We start from the raw sequence: 11,667 nt of genomic DNA on the forward strand, positions 1-11,667 counted from the left end.
AACTAAACATAAAATGCCAACATCCAAATTTGTCATCAATCATATTCATTCATATTCACAATCCCTTGCCTTATTCAGCAGCACAAAAATTGAATTCAGTGAAACCATTTATCCACTTGAAATGAAAATGGCAAATAAAACACCTGCTCTGAGAACATCAGCAACAGCATCCTCTGCTGATTTTGCATACTTCTGATTCTGATATTCATAAACAGTGGCCACTACATGTTACGATTTAATATTAGGAAGAATACTAGTTATGCCCATTATAATTACTTAGTCTATTAAGAGTATAGATAAGAGACTTTCATAAATGTATTAAAGGAATTAATGAATTGATATTGAACTTGGTTCAACTAGAGAGATGTCCACCAACATACATAAGAATTAATTTACAAAGAATAAATATGCTAATAATCACATTCTATTTGATCTGCACAATTTCATTTATGCATGTGTTTTGCAGACAAACGGCAATAATAATCCATCATATACAAGACCAAACAAGCAGCAAATCAAAAGAGTAAATAAATGAAAAGAAATATAAAAGAAGCAAGTATATATACCTCAAAAAATCCCTCATGTAAACAATGGAAACCATGTTTATTCACAATGAGCTGCTTGCAAGAAATTAAAATGTGCATATACACAGATAGAGTAGGTAGAAAGAGATGTAGAGAGTAGACTAAAAGAGTTTAATTTGGTGATTAAACTGCAGCATTCAACAAAGTAGTAAGACCTCTTCTGCAATTAAGCTCAACGTAATCACTGAGCCAAACTTTCTCAAAACATAACAATTATCAAAATTTATCACAATCTAACCTCATATCTAACAAACAGCTCAAAACTTCAGGCCATCAACACACACCAACACTGGCAACAAAGATCAAACAAATCATCAAATTACTGTGTATAACAGTAACAATGCATGTTGCAATTGATCAGATACATTCTTTTAACTTTGACAAAAGCTTCATTCACAGTTAATCACTAATCAGTTAACAACAATTATTAACCACACTCATAGTTCATCATGTTGAATCACAGTTCAGTTTCAGTAATCAGTTTCACTAATCACTCACTAGTCAATAATCACAGTACAGGGAGAATCACAGTTCAGTTTCATGTTGAACTTGAATCAGTTTACACTTCACAGTTTCACACTACACAATTCGAAGAAAAATTAAACAGGGAGACAGAATTGAACCAATTCATAGTTTCGGTGTTCATCATCTTGAATCACAGCTCAGTTTCAAACTTCCAATTCAAAGTAAAATACCTCCAATCAGTTTGAATAATCAACTAATCACACTACACAGTTCAAAGAAAATTAAAACAGGGAGAGTGGAAGACACTAAGACAGCGAAGGCACCTTCAAGGCAGAACATGCAAGTATGCAACAGGGAGAGTGAGAGTCAGGCGGTGGGAGACAGCGAAGGCACCTTTTCAGTTCTCCATGGCTGCTGCGGTGGCTTGACGGCGGTGGCTCGACGGCGGTTGCTCGACCCGTGTGAGAGTGAGGCACTGAGACGTTCTCACTTCTCAGTATAGTTCTTGACGGCTCTAGGTGGCGCGACGACGTGTCTCGACGGCGAGCCCTTGACCCGTGTGACGCGGTGATGCCAGTGACTTCAGTGAAGCAAGCTTTCTCGAAGAAGAATCATCAACAATGGGAAGTTGGGAACCACTGAAGCAGAGAGAGCAACGAAGGGAATTAGGGATCTCAGTCTCAGCCTTGGCCCTTGGGAGTTTTCGTGATTTAGGGATTCAGACTTCAGGGGGACTTAAAAATGGCAGCGTTTTGTTGCTTACTTAAAAACCGGCCGGGTCACGGTTCGGTTCGACCGACCGGGTTACCGGCCGGTTCGCCGGTTCAATGCCGGTTTTTTAATTTTGCGGTTTTAATGATTAACCGATCCGTTTTTAGGTCCGGTTCACGGTTCGACCGGTCCCACCGACCGGTTCGAACCGGTTTTCAGAACATTGGTCTGTATACACACTTATTATAGCATTTAAAATGATGAAAAGATAATTTCACACACATTATAGTATTCAAAATAATGAAAAAATCATTTATAACGATTTTTTCTTTATTTTGATATGATTAAATATTTTTTTATATATTTTTAAAAAAATTTTTAATTATTCATTATCTCCTATTCAATTATAAAATCTACTTATTATAGTATTTATGGTATAAATAAATTTTTTAACTAAAATAATAATTACTATATTCAAGACCATTTTAATAAAAAATATTAATATAGTATATTAATATATAGATGATATATTTTTATCTTAAATAATTTTCTAAAAAATTACTAATAATTTAAATTGTATTTAATTAAGAAATTAAGTTTTAATTTAATTATTAACTAATTAGCTAGTATCATGAAGTTAATTATTACTATTTTTATAAGTTGATTATTTATTTAATTATTATTAATTTTTATACTAAATCAAATTTAATAAAAAAATTATTATTTTATGTTAAATTTAACAAAATATTATGTTGGGAGAAAACATAATATAATGAGGAGACAAATATATACATCAATATATAATTATTAATATTTTTTCAAAATCTTTGTGGGGGCAAATGCTCCCTCTTCTTTATGCTTAGGTTCGTCCTTGATAGGAAAGAACTAAATCTTTCATACCAAGCTCTTGGAGTTTGTCTCAAATTATAAAGAGTTTTAGAGAATTTAAAAATATAGTTTAGAAAATCTTATTTTCAAAAATGTGGGGTTGAGTTACGTATACTTCTCTATCAATAAATCCATTCAAAAATGCACATTTAATATCTATTTGAAAAAGCTTAAACCCTTTGTGGACTGCATATGCAAGCAATAATCTAATTGCTTCCATCCTTGCAACCGGAGCAAATGACTCATCAAAATCAATATTCTTCTCTTGATCATACTCTTTAGCTACTACTCTAACTTTGTTTCTAACAACATTATCATCCTCACCCAATTTATTTCGAAAGATCCATTTAGTACCTATTACCTTCTTATCATTCAGATTAGGCACCAAAGTCCAAACCTCATTCTTTTCAAATTGGACCAATTTCTCTTCTATTTTCTTGATCCATGAAGGATCATCAATGGCTTCCTTCACATTTTAAGGTTCCACTTGAGATATAAAAGAAAGATCATTAAATTCGGTCCTTCTTTTGATTGAAGTTCTTGTGGTAACTCCTTAAGATGGATCTCTAATGATGAAATCATGTGGATAGTTCTACAAGAACTTTCATTCTCTGAGTTTTGGTGAAGTGATCCCAGGTTGGATATGATTGAGTTCTATATTATTAAGATTTCTTGAATTCTCTGCTTCAGTAGGAGACAAAACATAATTGTCTCATGCATTTTATTCTGTAAAATCAGAAACAACATTTTTCAATGTGAGTTTGATTTTTCTTCACCTTGGATTTCTAGAATTCTCTGCTTCAGTAGGAGACAAAACATAATTGTCTCATGCATTTTATTCTGTAAAATCAGAAACAACATTTTTCAATGTGAGTTCTGATTTTTCTTCACCTTGGATCCTTTCTAGATTTAATCCAGTTTCAATTCCTGCATCATTCTCCTCAATAATACTTGAAATTGTATTAGAATCACAAAAGATAACATGTATTAATTCTTCTATGATTCTATGTTTCTTGAGGTAAATTCTATATGCTTTACTAGTGATTGAATAATCAACAAAAATACCTTCATAAAATTTTGGATCAAACTTTCTAAGATTATCTTTAGTATTTAGAACAAAGCATTTGCATCCAAAAACATGAAAGTACTTAAGGTTGGGTGGTATTCCTTTCCAAAGCTCATATGGTATTTTTTTTAAGACTTTTTGAATGATGGTTCAGTTCAAAATATAACAAGCAGTGTTCACTACTTCAACTTATTAAAAGAATTTTAGAATTTCATTTTCACAAAGCATTGCCCTAGCCATTTCTTGAAGGCTTCTATTTCTCCTTTCAACAAATCCATTATGTTGAGATATTCTAGGACATGAAAAATTTTGAGAAATTCCAAATTTATCACAAAATAATTCAAAATATTGGTTTTCAAATTCTTTTCCATGGTCACTTTGATAGAAGATTTTTATGTCGGTAAATAATTTTCACAAAAATATCTTGTTGTAAGTATAGTTCTAAACCAACAATGAATCCTCACATCAAAATTAATATGGTTGTCACTAGTTCAACCCCAATAAAGTAACCGAGAGTATTAATCCCGGGTCGTTCTCCCTAGAAATTACATGAAGTGCTTTATTATTGGCTATAAAGGAATATTTTGAGCTTTTTGTATTAAGGAACAAGAAATGTAAATAGAAAAAGAAATAAGCTAATAACTAAGAAATCTCTTGGCAAGGAATGAGAACTAGAAGTCCTATCCTCATTATCATCATCAATTGTGACAAGAATTGTCCATTGCTCCCACTTACCTAACCTCTAACTATGAAGGAAAGTCAAGTGGATAGAATTGGTTCTTGTCCACAAGTCCTAGTCAAATCATAGTGAAAGACTAGCTTTAGTGGCATTCAAGTCAATTAGCAACTTCCAATTGTTAATCAACAAAAGACTTTGACAATTCAAGAGTCTCCAATTACTCAACCCAAGGCAAGAGGAGAAAAATCTAGCTCATGACTAAAAGAAATATTTTATCAAAAACCTAGTAGGCATAAACATAAAGCATGGTAAATTGTAAGAAATAATAAAAGCTATAACTATCAAAAGAAATAAATCAACAATAGGAAAATAAAGCAAATATAAAAAGGCATGGAAATCATAAATTGTATTAAAAGGAAATGAAAATCAACAAAAGAGTTCATAAACTAAAATTGACAAAATAAAGGAATTAACAAAAGAAATAAAATACTAAAGTGCTAGAACAATAAAAATATAAAGGAAAACTAAATTGAAGGAAGATTGAAAACTAGATCTAAGAAGAAATGGAAATGAAAACCCTAAAATCTAGAGAGAGGAGAGAGCCTCTCTCTCTAGAATTTTACATCTAAAACATGATAAAAACTCAAACTAACACTCCTTGGTTCATCCCCTTCAATCCTTGGGTTCAATAGCATCAGAAATGAGTTAGATTAGGCCCAAAATGAGCTAGAAATCGCTGACCACGAGTTACTTAAAATGGCCCACGCTGATCTTGCGACGTGCATGCATGAGCGACGCGTGCGCGTCACCTAAACGCCAGGAAACTATGGAAAATTATATATCATTTTGAAGCCCCGGATCTTAGCTTTCCATTGCAACTAAAACCACTTCATTTGGACCTCTGTATCTCAAGTTATGATTGATCTAGTACAAAGAGGTCAGGATTGACAACTTTGCAATTCCTTCATTTCTTCACGAGTTCTCTATTTTTACATGTTTTTTCTTCATTCCCTCAATCCAATCTTTGCCTTCTAAACCTGAAATCACTTAACAAAAATATCAAGACATCGAATGGAATGAAGGTGAATTAAATTTATCTATTTTAAGACCTAAAAAGTATGTTTTCATTCTTAAGCACAATTAGGAGAAATCCACAAAACCATGCTATTTTAATGAATAAGTGTAGGAAAAGTTGATAAAATCTACCAAATTCAATACAAGATAAACCATAAAATTGTAGTTTATCACACTTCTTATAGAAATAATTTTTAAATATTTTTCATTTTGAATCTTTCTGCATAGAGTTAAAAAAAAACTAAAAAGGCATCATTCTTATGAGCTAATAAAAAAACTCATCCAAATCTAGTATAATCATTAACTACTACCAAACCATAGTGTTTACTACCTAGGCTTTGAGTCCTAGTGGGACTAAAAAGATTAATATTTTTAGCATTTTCAATAGTCTTTTGGTAGAGACGTCATCCTTGGGTTTAAAAGAGCTTTTAGTTTTTTTACCCAATTGACAAGCATCACAAGTGATGTCCTTGTCAAATTTGATTTTTGAAAAACCTCTAACCAATTTTTTTTTCATAAGCTTAAAAATTTGAAAGATGCTATCATGTTCCAATTTCTTATGCCATAACTACTTTTCAGATTCAATGGAAGTAAAACAAGCTATATTTTGTTCTTTTATTTCTTCCGAGGTGAGTCCATACATATTATTGCATCTTTTAGCTATAAACAAAGTTTTACCAGAATTTTTACAAACAACTAAGCATTCCAATTTTTTTGAAAATAACCAAATAACCTAAATCACATAATTGGCTAATGCTTAGAAGATCATGTTTAAGTCCATCAACCAAGAATACATCACTAATGAAGGAAGAGAAACTCTTACTAACCTTACCTATGGCAACTATCTTTCCCTTTCTGTCATCACCAAAAGTCACAAAACCTCCATCGTATTTGTCAAGTTTGATGAAGAATGTGAACTTTTTGATCATGTGCTTAGAGCATCCACTATCCAAGTACCACATGTCTTTTTTCTTCTTGGATGCTAGGCAAAACTGCCCAATACCTTTAAGTAACTTTAGGTATCCAAATTATTTTGGATCCTATCATGTTAAACCTTTTTGGTTGTCTAAGAGCATTGTATTTTTCAATCACTTTATAAACTTTATCACCAATCTTTCTTTCAAAGATGAAACATTAAATAGGTAAATGACCAAACCGATTGCATGTATGACAAAAATTTTTACTTGCTAATTTTTCAAAGTGATTTGGGTTTTGAAAACTTTTGTTTTTAGAAGTTGAGGCTTCATTTTCAAAGCATGATTTTTCAAAAATGGATTCAGATTTTTCATGATACCCCAACTCAGCCTTTTCAAAAAGAGATCTTTGACTAGCTAATAATTTGTCTAAGTTTTTAGAACTTTAGGAAAATTTAGCTATGTCTTGGTTTAAATCCTTAATTACTTTATGCAACCTTTCATTTTCTTCAATGCAATTCAAGCAAGCAATAACAGAATACTTTCCATCAAGACTTTTAATTTCAGACTTAAGCCTTTTGTTTTCTTTAACAAGATCAACAGTACTTTTGGCTTCTTTTAATTTTTCTTTGAGCTAAGCATTTTTAGCCTTTAAAATATCATTTTCAGATTCAAGTTCATGGCATTGATTCAAAAAAAATTAATTTTTTTTGTAAGATCATCAATCATAAGATGGAGTTCTTCATTAGATGGTTCAAGAAAGATGATCTCTTCATTATTGTGGTCGGCCATTAAGCATGCTTGAGAGCTGTGGTCTGATTCTTCATCCTCTTCAATGTCGTTTTTCAAATCTTTCTAAGAAGCTATGAGTCATTCTTCTTGTCCCTTCGAGAGTTGTCTTCTTTCTTCAACTTGAGATAATTGTACTTGTAATGTCTAGTTTCTTTGCAATTGCGGCAGATGACCTTGCTGATGTCCTTCTTTGGATCCTTTGAATTGCCTCATCTGCTTCTTCCTTTTAGTCTCATCAATCGTCTAAGTTTTCTAGCAAAAAACACAATCTTATCATCTGATAAATAGTTACTTGATTCATCATCTAATGATTCAACACAAGATTTAAGAGTCATTCTTTTTTTTTGTATAATTTTTTATATAAGTGATTTTATAAGCTAGTAACTTCCCTCTCAACTCATCATAGGTCATTTGGCTTAGGTTACTGCTTTCAAAGATAACCAGCCTTGGTTTTTCATTCTTTTGTCAGGCTTCTCAAGACCTTCCTCACCAGCACTTTTTCGAAATGAGTAATTGATGACAAGTCATCTTATGCTAGCTTTTCAAGCATTTTTCACTTGTTTCATTAGGTTTTATGTACTTTCTTACACAATAACTAAGTGATTTGGAGTGAATTTTCATGATTATGATAAATCAATCAACCATCATTTATTTGACACAAAATCATAGGGTTTAAGCTAGAATTAGTTGATTTTATGAATGAATTAGAAACCTTGTGATTTAGTGATACTTTGACATGTTTGTGTGGTTGCTTGCAAGAGAAGAAAGGAAGCAAGGCCAAGACAAGACTGGTGCTCAATTAAGTGAGCGCTATGCTCACTCTAGTGAGCATTTGCGTATTCTTCAACAAGGGAAGCAAGGCAAACAAAGGGTAGCGCTAAAAAATTCAAGCGCTATGCTCACTCTAGTGAGCATTGTCGCGCATCAAACCAAGGAAGGGAAGGAGCGCTCTAATAGCGCCTACCTTATTTTGACTTATATATTTTCAACGGTGGAGTTTCTACACACCATAGATTAAGGTGTGGAGCTCTGTTATTCCTCGAGTATTAATGCAAAGTACTATTGTTCTTCTATTCAATTCATACTTATTCTTATTCTAAGATATTCATTCTCACACAAGAACATGATGAATGTGATGATTATGTGACACTCATCACCATTCTCACTTATGAACGCGTGATTGACAACCACTTCCGTTCTACATGAAAACAAGCTTGAATGTATATCTCTTGGGTTTCTAATCAACGATTCACATTGACTCCCCTCTGACAATGGGGCATCTGAATCTGAGATTAGAATCTTCGTGGTATAGGCTAGAATCTATTGGCAGTATTCTCGAGATCCGAAAAGTCTAAACCTTGTCTGTGGTATTCCGAGTAGGATTTGGGATGGGATGACTGTGACGAGCTTCAAACTCGCAACTGTACGGTGTGGTGACAGACGCAAAAGGATAGTAAATCCTATTCCTACACGATCGAGAACCAACAACTGATTAGCCATACGATATCTGTGCATGGTATTTTTCATCCGAGACGAGAAATATGACAGTTGATTAGCCGTACAGAAACCGTGGAGGACCATTTTCACTGAGAGGACGGGAAGTAGCCATTGACAACGGTGACACCCAACATACAGCTTGCCATGGAAAGGAGTATGAAAGATTGGATGAAGGCAGTAGGAAAGCAGAGATTCAGAAGGAACAACACATCTCCACACGCTTATCTGAAATTTCCACCAATGAATTACATAAGGATCCCTATCTTTATTTTGTGTTTATTTATCTTTTAATTATCAAAACTTCATAACCTTTTGAATCCTCCTGACTGAGATTTACAAGGTGACCATAGCTTGCTTCAAGCCGACAATCTCCGTGGGATCGACCCTTACTCACGTAAGGTTTATTACTTGGACGACCCAGTGCACTTGCTGGTTAGTTGTGCGAAGTTGTGAAAACGAGTTGAGATTACAATTGTACGTACCAAGTTGTTGGCGCCATTGAGATCACAATTTCGTGCACCACAACAATAGGAGGAACGAATCGAAGAGGGCCAAACCGCCCAACAGAGCTTCCACACGCCACGCGACACAAATTAGCCGAAGCACAAACAAGTTAAAATCATTAACAATTTTGCAAACATAGCAAAAGCAAATGGAACCATAATCAAACTCACTTAAAAAAATCAAGAAGAAAAAAAAAATCAAGAGACCAAATTAGAAATAGAACAATAAAAAATAACAAATAAAATCAGAACAAAAAACAAATCAGAATAGAACGAATTCAAGAATCAGAATCGTAACAATAAACTTACAAACAGAACATCAAGAATTAGAATCATAAAAATAGAAATTCAAAATAGAATTAAAAAAATAAAAACCTTAATAAACAGAACAAAAAATAAATGAAGCAAAAAAATAAACAGAACAAAAATCAAATCCTAAATCATCACCATAATTTCAAAAAAATAGTAGAATCCATCAGTAAAGAAATAAAAGAATAATAATCAACAATAAAAAATATAACCAACCTGACACGGAGGCTCTATTTCTAGTGCGTGCTGCTGTTGTGGATGGAGGACGATGGCAACTTCTAGTGTGGGGAGGACTAAGATTTATATAGAGAAAGTGATTATACATAGAAGCACATATTATGATTTATATACTAGGACACAAGCACAAAAACTGCAATAAATTACAGAGAGGGATAAACTCTAAGTGCAATAGATTATACAAAGAAGGAGAAAGTATCACACCTGAAGCCAAGTGAAAGTGGAGGAGGACTGGAGGAAGGACAACCGACGGCTGCGGCAGGATGCTGTCAACGGCAGACGGCGGCTTCTTAATGGACGAAAATTACTTTAAAAATTACTATGAGTTTCGCAATGCAACTTTAAAAATAAATTTAGACAATTATTAATTTCAAAAAATACTTTAAGACTCGAGTGTAACTTTAGAAATCATTTTAAACTTAATTCTATAAACATCACATTATATTTTAATTTAAAATAATATTTCTTGCATTGAACGGGTTGTTTTAAAAAAGATACAAAGATAAAAGTCTAAAATTAAGTCTAGAGACCTTTATAAAAAGAATTATAAATTATGAGAATTTTTTTAATTATTTTATAACGATATTGCACTTATTTTTTTATGGGATAAGTATGATTTTGGTCCCCAACGTAGAGGCTGAAAATTTATTTTGTCTCCGTCTTTTTTTCGCTCTAAAATGGTCTCCAATGTTTTAGTTTGTTTGAAAATCATCCTTCGAACGAAAATACCCTTCTCCCTTCACCCCAAAATCAACCACCACCACCACCACTAGAACAGAACCACCACCACCACTACCACATCATCATCATCAGTACAGAACCACCACCACCAGAACAGAACCACCACCACCACTACCAATTTTAAAATTATCGTGGTCATCATCATCATCATCATCATCATCAGAAATCCACAACAATATTCCACAACAAATTTCAGCAACAACAATATTCCACAACAAATTTTACAAAAAATCAAGAAATTTCACAAACAAATCCAGAAATTTCACAAACAAATCCAAAACAAATCCAGTTCACAGAAGAAGAAGAAGAATTGGTGGTGCAGTGGAGCGGCAGAAGAAGAAGAAGAAGAAAAAGAAGAAGAAGAAGAAGAAGAAGAAGAAGGTGGTGGTGCGGTGCGGTGGTGCGGAGGGGTGAGGTGCAGTGGTGCGGCGGAAGAAGAAGAAGAAGAAGAAGGTGGTGGTGGTAAGGAGTAGTTTGGTAATAAAAAAAATAAAATTGTTAAAAAAGACGATTTTAAAACAAACTGAAATTTTGGAGACCATTTTAAAACGAAAAAAAATCAAAAATAAAATAAATTTTCAACTTATACGTACTTATCCTTTTTTTATTCAATAAACTAATCATCCATATATTCTTTTGTTCCAATTATATAATGATAGTAATTAAAAAATAATTCATATATAACACGAGTTATTACATTTATACTCTGTTAAATACTAATATTTGCTTAAAAGCTTTTTAGTCAAAACTTTGAAAGGTCTTTAATATTTTAAACTTATAAAAACAAAAGGTCAAGGGGTTGACTAATCAAGGGGGCAGTTTCGTCTGACCGAAATGGAAATGGCAACCGGGTTACGAGTACGACTCGGTAATGAGAACAGTGAGCCTGTGAGCGGCTGAGTCCGTGCGCGCAGGCCTGGCGCACATTAATGTCAACCAATCACAACATTCCACGTCATCCTAACGATCACTCACCATAAGCTGCCACATACACACACTCCCCTGAGAGAAGCAAAAGCAAGCAACATGTACCAACCGGCCCTCAAAATCATATTATCAACATTAGAATTAGAATTGAATAATTGAATTTCGACAAAAATATCAAATTTTTGTACTTGTTAATAAAAAGGTTTTAATTATAAACGACCAGAATTTATTTTATTTATTAATTATTGTAATACTTTAAATATTAAATAAAATCAATTCT

The sequence above is a fragment of the Arachis duranensis genome, chromosome 10 (assembly GCF_000817695.3).
Source record: "Arachis duranensis cultivar V14167 chromosome 10, aradu.V14167.gnm2.J7QH, whole genome shotgun sequence".
Lineage (NCBI taxonomy): Eukaryota > Viridiplantae > Streptophyta > Magnoliopsida > Fabales > Fabaceae > Arachis > Arachis duranensis.